Raw genomic sequence first — 17500 nt, 5'->3', positions numbered from 1 at the left:
TGGGATGGTTCAAATACATACATACATACATACATACATACATACATACATTCATACATACATACATACATGGTGGTTGTCTACTCCTTAAACAGAGTTTGACCACCTCCTGCACCTACACCTTAGCCCTTTCATGGCGTCTGATGTGGCTTTTTAAACCAGACAGTGTTTTGAAAAAGCACCCACACAGATTGCACCTCTGATTTGCACTACCAATACCTGCAAGTAAGTTCTGCTCATTGTGGATCCTAACATGTCTTTTAAGACCCCCATTGGATTTGCAAACCCTCTGGCACACACCACATTCAAACGTGTGCACAGACATATAATCATACATACATACATACATACATACATACATACATACATACATGCATGTGGAGTTAATACCGAAGATGCTACCCACATCATAAGCAGTTGTCCGAAAATGTCATCGTTGTATATCTACCGATAAAATATGATGTAGCTAGGACACTCTATAATGAAATCTGTTAGAAGGATAACCCCGAGGACAAACAAATAAGGACCCACAGTATGGTAGACGCCATAGCCACTCATCATAGAAAAGAAGTAATGGTTGAATGTCCTAGTGAAAACTTAAAAAAAAAAAATATAAGCACAACACACCTGATATAATGATTTGGGATAAAAGAAACTATGTACAGTTGTGGAAATTAGCTGCCCAGCAGATGTTAACATAAAGCTGAAGACTCCCACTAAATTAACATGATATACATCTGTCATAATGTCCCCAGTATATATATACTTTTCATAAAGATTTATGGATATAATCTGTAGAACAATATAGCATTTAAAGATCCCCTTCGGTCATGAATGATCATCGGATTGTACTTTGAAAGTTCCTCTCCAAGGCACACGTCCGGGAAATGTTGTTTATGGAAGACCAGCAGCCTCCCGTCTCCACGCCACCGATGTTATCCAAGGGAAAGGCAAAGGCCGATACAGCTTGGCACCAGTGATGCTACAACTCATTTCGACAGCTGAGTGAACTGCAGCAATGTGGAATAAAGTGTCTTCCTCAAGAACACAACACAGCCCTGTCCGGGAATCGGACCCATTACCTCATTATTGTGAGCCCGACGCTCTAACCACTGAGCCATGAGTATAGCCATGAGTGTAGCCACGAGTGTAGCATTTATAGAGACTATATCAGACGGGTTAGCTGAAGGATAGCTTAAGTTGCTTCGACATATACTAAGTTACGGGGACGTAAACACCCCACCATCGGTTGTCAAGCGATGTTGGTGGGACAAGCACATACACACACACACAAACATATATATACACATATATACGACAGGTTTCTTTCAGTTTCCGTCTACCAAATGCACTCACAAGGCTTTGGTCGGCCCGAGGCTATAATAGAAAACACTTGCCAAAAGTGCCACGCAGTGGGACAGAACCCGGAACCATGTGGTTGGTAGCCAAGCTACTTACCACACAGCCACTCCTGCGCCTATATACAAAACATTTGTCTCAAATATCTTTTTATTCTTTTATCTGTTGCAGCCACTGGGTTGCAATCATGCTGGGGCGCTGCCTTGAAGTTTTTAGTCGAAGCAATGGATTTCGTTATTTGTTTCAAATCTGTTACTTGTCTATCATTTCTTTTTACCGGAGATGTAAACAAACCAACATTGCTTGTCCCGCGATGGTGAGACAAACGCAAAGACGCACACACGCATATAAACACACAGACAGACAACCACACGAACACACACAAACACACAGACAGACAACCACACGAACACACACAAACACACAGGCAGACATACATGCACTTATATATGATAGATTTTCACACAGTTTTCATCTAACAAATTCTTTCAGAAAAGAATTCGTCGTGTTACTAAATAGAAATAATCTCCAGGCTTGGAGAAGAAACTATTCATTGTTATTTAGAGGATAAATAAAAGTTTGAAAACTTGAAATGAATGTAGACAGATACTGAGGGGAGAGTTTGAGGAAGCCAGAACATTGATATCATAGAAGAGTTGATCATGGCAAATGAATAGAGACAGAAAAAAACCACATCAAGCGGTCCGGCATCTATTGTAAAGTATATTGATACTAATTGATATTGCTTTCTTCTGATACTTTCGAGACAAGAAAGATATGAATCTGGTTATTTGAAACAATACAAGATTAAAAGTACAAACACACGAGTATACATACATACATACATACATACATACATACATACATACATACATACATACATACATGCACACAGACACATGATGTATGTATGTATTATGTATGTAAAAGGTCAAGACAATATAGGAATTTAATTGATCTATAGAGACGTATAAGTATGTGTTCACTTAAACAAGATCAAGAAATTTAGATGAATTTTTCAAAGTAGACAAACTAACAAACAAAATTTTCGACGCAAGGCAAAATACACACACACAAATACACACAAACACACAAACACACATACAGGCACACACACATAGAGAGACCCACATAGAGAGAGACACACTCATACAGACACATACACAATTGTAAGACAACTCCAATGTGAAGAATGATGTTGACTTGTGTATAAAGTAGAACAAAAAAAAAAAAATACGACAACGTTGATGATGAAGGCGGCAGCTTTCTACAGTTGGAAACTTTATAAAATATCCTCCGCAGAATTGCAAAAATTTCCAATAAAGAAAGATAGAAAAGTAGTAAAAAGCAATAGAAAGCAAGAACGACACTCAATATGATTTCCTGTCCCCAATGAAAAACAATAAATATAAAACGGGCTTAAGTTACGTTCTGCTGTCGTGTGCCAGATGAAGCGTAAAGAGAAATCAAACCACCTTATAATAATGAAAAATGAGATCGGTACTCTCTATACACTGATTGGTATCTAGGTCATTTTTGGCCATTTCTGCATGGTAATTATATATATATATATGAGAGAGAGGGTGCGAGGGGTATTTGAGGACAGTTGTGGTATACAATAAAACAACAATATTTAAGCATAAATAAAATTGTATTTGAATAAACATTTGTGCAATTAATCTTGATAATGATTTTTAAAGCTAATTATTCTATGAAATCGCCTTCGGCTTTGATTACTGCTTCAATGCGGGACCGGAACCGTTGGCATGCTGACACTATGTGGTCCTTATCCATTTCGGACATCACCTTGACAATGGCGTGTTGTGCTTACATTTTATTAAGGATTTCACTTGGGACATTCCACCAATACTCCTTTTTGTCATCAGTGGCTATGGCTGCTTTTTTATTATGTCTTCTACTAAGAAATAAAAAAGCAGCCATAGCCACTGATGATAAAAAGGAGTATTGGTGGAATGCCCCAAGTGAAAACCTCAATAAAATGTAAGCACAACACACCTGATATAATGATTCAGGATGAGAAGAGAAACTGTGTACAGTTGTGGAAGTTAGTTGCCAAGCGAATGTTAACTTGAAGCTGAAGATCAGTGAAAAAGAGAATATCTACGCTGAACTATTGATAAATCTGCAATTACTCTATCCAGATTACAATTTCAGGTTTATACCTGTAATTATTGGCGCCCTGGGATATGTAACACACTGTCTAAATACCAATGGAGGATATTGGAATAGAGGTTGACTACATCGAAGAATACTAGTAGTAGGTCTTTGTTTATTGTTTCAGGAATGTGATTAAGCATATCCAGGTCGTCCCTTATATAGCTTTTGACATGCTTGAGGAATAGTTTTAAGAGGGTATCTAAAAAGTTACTGAGGAGGTGGGTTTCGCATGCGGGACCTGCTATTATAGATCTCAATTTGAGGTCATTGGGAGAAGTGACTTTGATTATTATGTAGGTGGCTATCCTGCATGCTTTACTTATTTTCTCACTTTTGTGTATCTTGGGAATACCGTAGAACTGACTGCTTTTACTTTTCAAATTGGTCATATAGTCATATTCTTTGTCGGTGAGCCCTTCTCTGTATAGGTTTAACATGGATTTTAGGTTTCTCATTATTTTCTACTGACTGTACTGTTGGGCCTTTTCATAATATGTTGTGTCTTTCAATATGGATAGTACTAGAGTTATATAGAATACCGTGTCCATTAAGAAAACTGCACTCCCTTTATCAGCGTCTTTGATTGTTATTGTTTTATCATCTTTTAATTTGTTCAGCTCAGCCCATTCCTTTTTACTGTATATATATATATATATATATATATATATATATATATATATATATATATATATATATATATATCATCATCATCATCATCGTCGTCGTTTAACGTCCGCTTTCCATGCTAGCATGGGTTGGACGATTTGACCGAGGACTGGTGATGACTGAGGACTATATACATATATATGTATATATACTTGGAAATGGATGCATCACGTTCAATTAAACAATAAATAATAAATTATATATATATATATATGTATATATATATATATATATATATATATATATATATATATATATATATATATATATATATATATATATATATATATATATATATATATATATACACGTGCATATATGTGTACAGGATGTCACCATTTAGGATTTATGGAGAGTCAAAGTTGGGAACAAAAACTTGACAGTGGAGACATACAAGGAAACCGAAAGAAAACAAATATGGAGAATCGTTAGACCAGAACATGAGGAAAATAGTGAACGTTGGGAGAAACATTTTTTTGAAAAGAGAAAAGGTAGAAGAGAGAGAGACATAGTCCGTTCCTCTGAACGTCCGTGCAGGAAAAGAAAGATGGTCACGTGAGGCAAACAACCATGGACGATGGTCATGTGTGAGCAACAAGAGAGAGAGAGAGAAAGAGAAAGAGGGCAGAGAGAGAGAGAGACAGATGCAAAATGGTGAAGGAGAAAAAAGAATTAGAGAAGAATGAAGGAAGAGAAGAGTATAGATTAGAGAGTGGCATCAAAAAAGTGAAGTTAAACTTACTTGGAAATGGATATGAATTTCCAGGATTCAAGAAAATCAGGTTCTTAAATAGTGATGCACTAAGGTCATGTCGCTGATAGCTTTATCGAGGACAAACAATATTTAAGGCTGAAGGCGGTACTGCAGCATGGCCTCAGCCAAATGGCTGAAATAAGTAAAAGAATAAAAGAATAAAGGACAAATACTTACTAAAGTAAACACAGATTTGTTTTACGGCTCTGCATACATTCACAAATGGCAGGATGAATGTGGGTCGGTAGAGTTATATAGCACTATGTACTTGATTTTGAGATATTCAAAATGTTTAATATTCTTACCTGATGAAAACGTCTTTTTTTTGCTGCATGATGTAACACATCGGTTAATGAATAAAAAACACGTCTGAAACAGCTGTAGTGAAGCATGACCCTTCTGTTCGGCATTCGCCCTGATAGATCGCTAACCACTACACACATTTTTTTCTCTGCCTGCTTCTCTCCTTGTTTCTTTCTGTGTTCCTTTCTGTGGAAGATCGTAGGCTCGAAACGTTTAAGACTTTTTTCAATTCCCGAGCGTTATACTAATACATCTGTTTGTTTTCTACACCACCTGTCTTCATCTTTTTTTTTGTGAATTCTCCCTATGTATATATATATATATATATATATATATATATATATATATATATATATATATATATATATATATATATATATATATATATATATATATATGTATATATATATATATATATATATAGAAAGAGAGAGAGAGAGAGATGTGTGTGTGTGTGTGGTACCTATATATGTATATATATATATATATATATATATATATATATATATATATATATATATATATATATATATATATATTATATATATATATATATATATATACATACACATACGTGCATACATACATATGGCAGTCTTTTAACGAGGTACATGAGAATCAACATTCAGAGAGATGGCACGAAAGGAAAGAAGAAAGACAAGGTTAAGTTCCTGTACAGTTGAAGGAAATGATAGAATTGAAAGGTGTCCGACTTCAAAGAAATTTTCAATGGAAAGGAAAGAACGGTGTGAAAGCAATTTTAGCCGGGCTTTCAGAAACGTTGAATACGATCAAAAAATTTTGATGAATAGTTAAAGCAAATTGTTAAAGCAAAACTTTATATGACTATTATTATCATCGTTACATGTTGTTGAAGACTGTGTTTATGGGTTCGTTTGCTTGAATATTGTGGAAATAATATATACGAATTCTTTTCAGGCTTCCATTTAAAATGGTGTTCGGCCTAGAGCTTTTCAAAAGTTTATTTTCTCTGCCGGAAAGAGACACAAGGGAGGCCTTCTAACTGTCAGTGCTATCTGTTTTCTAATAATGTCAAAATAAAGAAAAGTCATTTAGATTATTCACATGTTTCAACGGACAAAATAATCGTCGACTAAAAACAGATGATTAAATGCACAATGTTTAATAGTTTTAAAGTTATCTCTGAAATACTATTAGAATGATAAATTATATAACAAATACAGGTTTTGTATTCGTGCGTTATTCAGCAATCCTCAAATGCTGTATAAGTTTGTGTCAGGAAGGACAATGTTTCGTTAATGCAAGAAACTTTACAAAACAACGACAGCGAAATAATGTTAAGTTAAGCATGTATGAAATGTATATGGCCCAAGAGAATACAGTGAATACGGCAAGCATTATCGATTTTACTGGTTTCAGTTGGTCGTTTTAGAATTAATTCTTCTCTTAGAAAAACAGAATGAAATAAAATAAAATACTAACGGAAACAGAGTTATATCCCTACCTAAATTTAAGACCAATTATATTCTGCCAATATTCAATTATTTCAATTAAATTTCGGCATTTAACGATTTTGGAATTAATCGCTATGGTATTTCAACAAATAATAAAAATTCGTTGTTCTTAATTTCATTTCAGTTCCTTGTCATTTGACAGTGTATTTATAATGAGATTAGTGTCACGAGTAATGTAGAGGAAGAGGTAAGCTCCACGAGAAAGATCAGTCAGATATCCAGGTTCCAACTTCAGGCGTGGCCGTCTGGTAAGAAGCTAGCTTCCGGTTTACTCTGATTCATTTGCTTTGTTGGATTTGTGTGAGATAGACATGTCTTTTTGGCTGTGTGACGTTTCCCCTCTTGTGTGATGGAGGGGCGTCGAGTGAGGAGTTGCGAAAGTTTAAGTTGTTCTGTGTCAAACGTGGAAAGCTGCTCTTCCTCTGACTATGCGTCGTCTGAGGAAGAAAAGGTAGAGTGCCTGAAGAAAATAGGCACATCGTCTATCGTCCGTGCCACTCGAAAGGTTGCATACGGCCCATTGCCTCGTCGTTATAAGCTTTCCGAAATATGCTCAATGTCTCTGTACCAATGTCTCTGAAAATTGTAGTTGTAAGCACCATGTGGTTGAATAGAAGATGGGCTGGAATCGATGTGCTTGAACGGGAATGACCTGGAAGTAAACAATAAAAAAGCCATTATATAAGCACTACATGTTCTGGAAGATTTAATACGTTGCTCGATTTGACACTATGAGTTTTCCTTGGGAAACTTTAGTCAAGTTCACCTTCCCACAAAAATTGGGATTAGATTTGCAGATACTGGATCGCTTCTTGTCTTCTGTCATTGAGGTCAATTAGCCATAGTCTCGTTGTCCCATTTTCTCTACCATTCTCGAAAGTATTGTAAAAAGAAAACGTCAAAATCACTGCTCTTGTTCTAACTACTAGGATCTACATTAAAAATGGTGTGTTCTTCTGAAGAGTTCGCTCGATGACATGTTTCTGTGCTCTGAGTTCTGACAATGTGAGAATGAGTAACTACAATTGCTAGATACAACGATGACTGTAAGGTCTTGAACAAGGCCTTGCGGGGATATAGAGTTCATGGAAAAGCATGGTGGTGTCAAAGAACAATAATTGATCATTTCGATTGGGAAGTTTTCTTTTACCTTCTTGGACTGTTTGCCGAAGAGCCGGAGGTTAGTATTGTGTCACCTGCATTGTATTGTCCCACAAAATCCTTAATATGTAAACGATCTATTTTACTTGAATGTACGTAGGTTTTAGAGGACAAAATGTATTAGCGCTGTGAAGAAAGAAGCTTTGTTTAGTTGTGCTTGGATAGGAATGGAAATCGAAGTTTGGTATACAATATTGATACAAATTGTCCTGTGTTACATTAAAGCCTATTGACCTATAATATTGTATTGAATCCTATTCACCATAGTTTTATAGAAAATTTATTGACAAAAAAAACACAAAATATTAATTGTGAAATAACATTCTCAGTATTCTGTAGTTCAAACAGGACATCAATTTGTACAGTTCAGACAGACCAATATATTAAGTGTGGCAGATGTCGTAAATGTGTCTTGTAACCTATAATCTTCATAGCCTTTTTTCGAATCTATAAATAGCTGCCTGTTGACGTTGCATCATGTAACCACAACTACGAGACAAAAAGAAAAGTTATATTCAAATAAATATCCGATTGGCTCCAATCATCCTTTGTTCAATATTTGCATACGTCATTTTTTAGCGACACAGTCTATATCACATAACATTCACAAGCAATTATCGCTTTCCGTTTATGATTTTCAGTTTGGAAAAGTTAAATAAATTTTACCTGGAAAATATTGTGTTAACTATTGAAGAATAAGATTTTTTTATTTATGGAATTACGTTTAAAATTTTCAAAAACAATAATATCGTTTTCGTCTACTATGACATATTTAGCTCTCTCTCTATATATCATATGACCAAAGTATATTTGACTATGTCTTCGTTGATAAAGGCTTGCTAAACTATTCTAAGCCTACATTTTACAGAAGCACAACGCTTTTCTTCACGAGGTGAGATGAAGTTTCCCGTGCACTCAGATGAAATCCTTATATAGTTTATAGTACTTCCACTGACTGCACCGATGTAGTACATCTAAGGGCGAGGTAGACTCGAGCTGTTGAAATTGTGCACGCCACAGACACCACGCATTATTCATTGTAAAACCCGAAGCACCAGATCTTTTTCTTACTTTGCGACGCATTTTTGACTTAGCCAGCCGTTTTTACATTTCTAACTTCAGGGGCGATAAAATCAAATGTTTTCTGCATACAAACATTTCAACCAAAGTATTGAGGGTTTAAGTCAAGTGTTTTCACTATCAACTGAAAGTCCATCGGAATAAACACCTCGTTTAAGAGGTCACATGTTGTTGTCCTGAAAATGACCTGACATTAATACAGACAGTATCATGTAACCTAGAATGGGTATCCAGTTAAAACAGAAGAACCGACGAAAAACAGAAGACCCGACGAAAAACAAGATGCATCATCTCACAGTCTTCACTGACAATAAATTACAGTTTAGAATTTCATTTCCTTATTACGTTATAAACATTTTACGTTCTACGCGGAGTCGATTCTACCTTTGACCTGAAACTTTACAAATAGTTTGAACCTTTACCTTTCATCAATGCATATTTAGCTTTTCATTTAACTATGACATCAGTCATAGTTAAATGATGTTTGGTAGCACTGCTATGTCTACAAAAAGAATAATGACACTCGAACAGTGATTATTAAAGACATTTAGCAATAATAGACTCCTGGTTGTAGTTATTATTCACAATGCTCATGTCTATTTGCTGCAACGAGAAAATTGTCACTGTCAAATACAGTAAACCGACTAAAGCACGTTTCATCTGTGTTATATGATTAAAGACAACTGTCTCAAGACATTAGTGCTAATTTGCAGGTAGCCAGACGAGTTTCTCCGCTGCTGAAACATTGATTTCCGGATGTTGAATTAAGTGATTTGGTTGTATAGTTTAAAGAGTAACATTACAGAATTATCACGATTACATAAACACTATAGTTCTTGTGATTTACTGGCAAACATTCTGAAATTATCATTCAAGAATCAGACTGAGAATGGAATGTTTTTAAGGGCGAAATAAAAGACTGGAAAATAAAAATAAAAAGCAGTGAAAAATACAATGACAGAAGTGTAGAATGAGTTTGTCCTAATGTTGTTGTTTAGAACGTCTTCTACCATAGATCGACTCATATCGAGTAAGTGAAAGACGTTCCATACATGATCATCCTACATAGCAGAACATTGTTCACTGTACTTTTTTGAACAGTAGCATGTGATGTGAAAGGTATTTGACTAACGTTTATAGAAAATCATGCAATAATATAAAAACTCCTTTGTTAGCTGCTATAAGTGAAAGTGTCACATATTAGAAATTACATGTGGCAGTTGGCACAATATATATATATATATATATATATATATATATTCATTGCTATTGTCATCTGCAATGCGCGGTTTACATTTCGTTCCTAATTACTTGTTGCGAGTACCTCTTTGTATGAATAGATGATACGTGGACATTGAGGAAAAAGGGGTTCCAGTTAAAGGAAATATATTAAAAGAAAGACTTATAATAAACTAATGGGAAATATTACACTACGATTTATACCATATGTTATTAGAATTATTCCTGTAGTATTTATAGAGATGTTATTTAGTTTCTATACCTACCTACCTACCTACCTACCTACCTACCTACCTACCTACCTACCTACAATAATGTATTGCTCCGTGATGGTAAGGTCAACAAAAAAGTACTTCATATTATGTGAGATAAATATTATTTAATAGACACAATACATGTTTATCTGTGCTACTAATAGTTTCATGTGTAGAGAAGTAACTCAAACATATTCATTATGCACAAACAACATATCATAACGAACTAAAAATTGTATGAAAGAAGAAACGCGAAAAGTTGCGAAGGAAGAATATAGAAAAAGTGGAAGGTTAAATAACGGAAAAATAAAAACGGAAAACGAAATAAAAACGGTTAAAGGGTTATCCTACTTAGACCTAAAATTATAAGGCTAGAAAGATATCAACAAGTTAATCAGGTATAGGCGGAATTTTCTAATTCTTCAAAATATACTTAGACTTATGTTTACAACTGCTGAAAATTTCAGACCCAGAGTTCAGTAGTGAGTTAGCATAGCCTCCTTCCGACATAAGGACAAAAGCAAAGTTTAAGTTGGCTAACCACCCACCTATAGAATTTGAAATCTAACGCAACACCACATGTGATCAAGGGGAAGATAAATGAACAATCCACACCTTATGCCAATGAATCGCATAAATGTAAGCTATGCTTAGCTGAAAGAGCTCAGATCCTTTTCCGATCTAAGATCCCCAACTACTATTTAAATGAAGGTAAAACTACCAGTATTCTTAAAGAAAAGTAACTTAGGTAATTGTCCTTAAAGAAAAAAAATTAAACAAATTTACAGAATAAAACATATTGGATCCAAAACAATTAAAATAAAAAAGAAATGCAGAAACACGAAACAAAATATTTCAATGAATTGCATACAGAACTATTCAATCTGTTTGTCCTTCACATGTTTTTCGGCGAGAGTAATAAATATTAAATTAGATTATTCTTCCCTGAGCTGTTTTTAAAACTCAGTTATTTTTCATGCATGATATAGCTATTTTTTTCTTTTTGAAAACAAATTGAATTTTAGATAATTAAATGCAAATGATTTTTTTTATAGCGTTTTATTCAAACTACATGATATGATATCTTGCACAGAATGATATAGTTGAATGAGCTTTTAATTATATGAAACACTTCAAGTTCATTGAACTATGAACCGAATGAGAATGTTTACCAAGAATGAATGAGAATGTTTGCCAAGAAAACACGCAAACAAATAAACCGACGGCTCTCGTTTAACCAATCGTCACACAAAGTTATGGGTTGGCCGAGATTATGGTACTTGTTTAAGACACCATGGAATAGGAGCCATTGCGAAAATCTAAATCACTAATTATAATTTAGGGTTCAGTAATCGGTTCTATATTAAACTTCTATATCCTACGTGATTGGGGTCCCGTCATCGTGACGCAGAATAGACTAAAGTGTAGAGTCTCAGAAACGCTGATAGTATTATGATATTTTTTGCTTTTATATACATGTATATATATATATTATGCTTTTATATACATGTATTTCAATGAGTCAACATCATCGATCTTCAGAATGTCGTGAAAAATATTGAAGGCAAAAACAGTTAAGTTGTCGAAATTTATGTATATAAGGCATAATAATAACAATAACATTTTCTGCGTTTCTTTATATATATGTACGTGTATATATATATATATATATATATATATATATATATATATATATATACATGGGTTCGGCTGCTCTACGTTGATAAGAGGCAATACTTCGAAACTAGTCTGTAGATGCCAGACCAGCAAGCGGAAGCAGCTGACCTCCCCTGTTCGAAGGTTATAATGGACACAAATTCGTGCGTCACATAGCTAGCTAGAGGCGATGGCCTCTTGGAGCTAATCAACGGCACCATTCGTCCTATTTTTTAGAATGCCGATGCAGACCCACTAGATTCTTCCCTGATTATATATATATATATATATATATATATATATATATATATATATATAAGTATGTATGTGTATGTGCGTGTGTGTGTGTTTGTGTGTATATAAATACACACACACACATATATATATATATAAATATATATATGTATGTGTATACGTATGTATCCATTATGTATGCATGTATGTATGTATGAATGTATACGTGTGTGTGTGTGTGCGTACGTGTGTCTGTAAGCGTGTGCGTGTGACTATAGGAGAAAGGATATATATTCATATATAGATGGTGGCCTTTGCTGAAGGAAACTCGAAAAGGTCTCTATGCTGTACAAACTGAACTCGGTGTGATTTAATGTTATAGCGCTCACGGGTAAGATAAAATACTGTACTGCATTTAGTCTAATGGTTCATCTCGCCAACAACTAGTGTCATAAAATATAGATTAAGTATTTCGACGTTGAGAACCTCATAAAAAAAGAACACGAATAAAACAAATATCTTTAAATGGAATTTGAAACCGGATACTAGATTTACTTTGCAACAAACTTACAGTTTACGCTACAACATTCAACATTTGGTCATTAATCAGCACGTGCACACAAAGTACATTCACACACTTCAATCAGCTTTAACGAAACATTTTTCCATTACCTTCCATAAGTTATCAATACTGCTCTTCGTTGATTAATGAAAATTTACAGACAGCATAGTCTGAAATACTATATTTATTAATTGCTATTTATTTTAGCATTGATTTGTAATCTTGTTGATATTTTAAACTGATTATGGCTAGTATAAAAATAATTATGTGATATTTGTGTGCTATATGGAGATTTGTATTCTTATATCACTGAAAACAAAAATTAATTATATAATTCAATTATGATTGTTTTAATTCATTTTAGGTCAGGTCTTAGAGAAATCTAATTTTTAAAGAAAACGTAGTTTTCTATTCGGGATTAATGAGTTATTTTGCAGAAAATATATTGTAATTCTAAAAGGAAATATTTTCAGATCATGGGTTGATTGAATATATTCTGGGTACTATCGCTCTAAATGTCAGGAGATTAAATCTATATGAACTATAGATTGTCCAGCAGATTCCATTGATAATAATTTAAATAGCAACCTAAAATGATATCGCCTGCAGCGATTCAGCTAATAATAACAATTTAAGTAATCTAATTTATCATAGCCAACAGCGAGATTTTGTAGCTTTGCTATTTCCCAAAACCTAGATATCGCAGATTGGAGACGATCTTCCCGAATCCAGATGAGCAAAACTGTGATATTCAATTACAGTGGCACAAGCGACGGTGACCTGAGATTGGTGGGTATTTAAGTACTTACAATTTTAACCCTGTCACAGCGAAAATAAGTTTATGGTTATTCCAGTAATGTTGCTAATATTAGGTTGGCAACTAAGTTCCCACCGTTTTTAAAAAATTTAAATTTAAAAAAAAAATTAATAAAAAATAACAACTAATTTATCAATAATGTATTCACCCTTGTTATTTACAACTTCTTCCCAACGTTCAACAAGATTTTCAATACCTCGTTGGTAGAAATCACCCGCTTTCGATTCGAAAAACTGATCCAACCAAGCTCTCAATTCTGCATCAAAATTGAACGAAACTCCGCGCATAGCATTTGAAAGAGATCGAAAGAGGTGGAGATCCGTTGGTACCAAATCAGGAGAGTACGGCGGGTGTGACAGCACTTCCCAGCCATGCGTTTGAATGGTTTCCTTGGTCGTATTGGCGATATCAGGGTGAGCGTTGTCGTGCAGCAGAAGAACTCCATGCTGACGATTAGGTCTTTTCTCTTGAGTCGTTCCATCTGTTGGACATAGAGTTCCGCGTTGACCGTTTGGTTCTGTTCAAGCAATTCGTAATGGATAAGCCCTTTCCAGTCCCACCATACGCACAACATCGTTTTACGCGGATGAAGTCCGCTAAGTCATGGGGACGTAAACAAACCCATACCAATTGTCAAGCAATAGGTGGGGGGGGGGGAGACTCAAACACTAAAACACACATACACACTACCGAGGCGTCGAAACCATAATGATATCCGCGGAGAAGCTGATGATGAAGGCAGGTTGGATTGTTGATATCGCTGATTTTGTATATGTGAAGTAGTATTATTGGATTGTGGTATGGCTGTGGAATAGTATTATAACACATCCCTTTGATATATATATAGGCGTAAGAGTGGCTGTGTGGTCAGTAGCTTGCTTACGAACCACATGGTTCTGGGTCCAGTCCCACTGCGTGGCACCTTAGGCAAGTGTCTTCTACTATAGCCTTGGGCCTTTTGATATACATAGGCGTAGGAGAGGCTGTGTGGTAAGTAGCTTGCTTACGAACCACATGGTTCTGGGTTCAGTCCAACTGCGTGATACCTTGGGTAAGTGTCTTCTACTATTGCCTCGGGCCCACCAAAGCCTTGTGAGTGGATTTGGTAGACGGAAACTGAAAGAACCCCGTCGTATATATGTATATGTGTATATGTTTGTGTGTCTGTGTCTGTTCCCCACCATCACTTGACAACCAATGTTAGTGTGTTTACGTCTCCGTAACTGAGCGGTTTGGCAAAAAGAGACCGATAGAATAAGTACTAGGGTTACAAAGAATAAGTCCTGGGGTCGATGTGTTCGACTAAAGGCGGTGTTCTAGCACGGCCGCTGTCAAATCACTGAAACAAATAAAAGAATGTATATATATATATATAATGAGTTAAAGACATAAATGCAGAAACAAACGAGAAACAGGCACAGATGGTCGCCGACACTTCGTCAGTTATCGGCCAGCGCGTCAATCGCAATTTCGCGCCTAACCCCTACTGGTAACGCCGACAGCAAATGTCGCCGGGAATTGGCGAGTCAAAAACAAGAAACAAGAATGCGATACTGATAGTTAGCATCGAAATGTGGAATATATGTAATCTGAAACGAGAAAATTAATGGATGTACGAGGAGCTGAGAAGAAAACAAACAAGACTGTGGGCATACAATTTGAACCCAAAAAGTAAAGACAGACGAAACACCGCTAAGCATTTCGCCCACCGTGCTAACATTTCTGCCAGCTCAACGCCTTTGAAACAAAAGAACAGTTATTATAACTCCAATACGTTAAAACAAAATCAATAGAGCGTCAGACAAGAGGATTTGTGGCGCTTTACGTTCTGAGTTCAAATTCTACCGGAAGGAAATTTCTCTTTCGTTCCCCGGGGACCGACAAAATAGACTACCAATCAAATGTTGGCTTGATTTGATCAACTAAACTTTTCTTTTATATAATTGCTGGCTTTGAAAATAAATAAGAAACCATTATGTTTCTAGTACATTAGACATTTATATTTATTTTTACAACAGATTTTAACAGATATTTTCCAAGATTCATACATCGTAAATTATATGAACACAAAACGATATGAATGTTTTTGGCATGCATACCCTTGGGACGGTATAGATTTCAAGTGTAGTGATTAATTTAGGTTCAGTTGCGAAAGGTAAAAAGATGGTATTAAAGAACGGGAATACAAACTAATATATTAACTGCTGATAGCACTCATTTTTTACAATAACATATGATCACACGCACACACACACACACACGAGCACGCTCTCACGCACACACGCACACACACACACACACACACATACCTCCACATATATTAATGCATCATTTATATATATATGTGTGTATGTGTGTGTGTGTGTATGTGCGCGTATGTATGTGCGCGTATGTATGTGTGCGTATGTATGTATACATACACACACACACACACACACACATATATATATATATATATATATATATATATATATATATACATACATGTATATATATATGTATGTATGTATATATTTATATATATGTATACATACATACATATATGCTTTTACATATATATGTATGTATATATATGTATGAATGAATGAATATATATATATATATATATATATATATATATATATATATATATATATGTATGTATATATATTATTTTTAATCAGCGGTAAAAAGTAACTGAAGGACAGAAGGTTTCATGCATTGTACTCTGTATAAATTATAGAAATAAACTCTCCACCCTTGTGTAACTTTGTAACTTCCGCTGCTTAATAATAATAATAATAATAATAATAATAATAATAATAATAATAATAATAATAATGCTGATGATGATCATGATGATGGGGATTATGATAATGATGTATATTATATTTATGTATATATATATATATTCATACATGCATACAAATGTGTGTGTATAAAAGTATAAATCATATATAGATATACAAGCATATATGTAATGCATACACATATATAGTCATACATACATGCATACATACATATCTACATACATACTTATGTTTTGAGTTTTTTAATCCTGTTTTAACTACCAAACCTCTGTTTCTCTCTCTGTCCCCTCCTGGGGTAAAATGTACGCAGCCCAGTATACCCATCCTGACTACCCGTCTGATAAGGGCAGACCGGGCACATGCATCACAACCATATGTGCGTGACATGGAGATCTCATATCAAGATAAACAGCACATGAACTTGCAGGTTGGGCCCAGTTAGAATTGTCTTCAGGTCGAGTCGCCCATCCCGCTCAAAAGGACCCTGAATAAGGATTGTTTAAGGATGTTTAACGAAACACCCATGTTTCTAAAAGTGAATTATCCAAACTCCAAGGAATTCCTTTCAACACATGGCTATGTTGCTCGCTCACTACCTCTGCTCGTGATCAGAGATGCACATATCGTCAGCCACTAAGGGGCATACTCAAATGGTTATGGTCAAACAACTGACAAGTCAATCTGTGGTATTAAGCAAAATATTTGCTGTAGCCCATCCTTTATACCAAGACTTCCAATCAGTTAATATCAGAAGCCATGAGAGTCACTGCCTGGTACTGCATCAGGGCATTTTATCATCCTCATCATTATTATTATTATTATTATTATTATTATTATTATTATTATTATTATTATTAGTAGTAGTAGTAGTAGAAGTAGTAGTAGTAGTTGTAGTAGTAGTAGTAGTAGTAGTTGTTGTAGTAGCAGATGCAGCTGCATTTATTGTAGTATG

The sequence above is a fragment of the Octopus bimaculoides genome, chromosome 12 (assembly GCF_046866305.1).
Source record: "Octopus bimaculoides isolate indiv1 chromosome 12, ASM4686630v1, whole genome shotgun sequence".
Taxonomy (NCBI): domain Eukaryota; kingdom Metazoa; phylum Mollusca; class Cephalopoda; order Octopoda; family Octopodidae; genus Octopus; species Octopus bimaculoides.
This window is presented reverse-complemented; position numbering follows the sequence as displayed.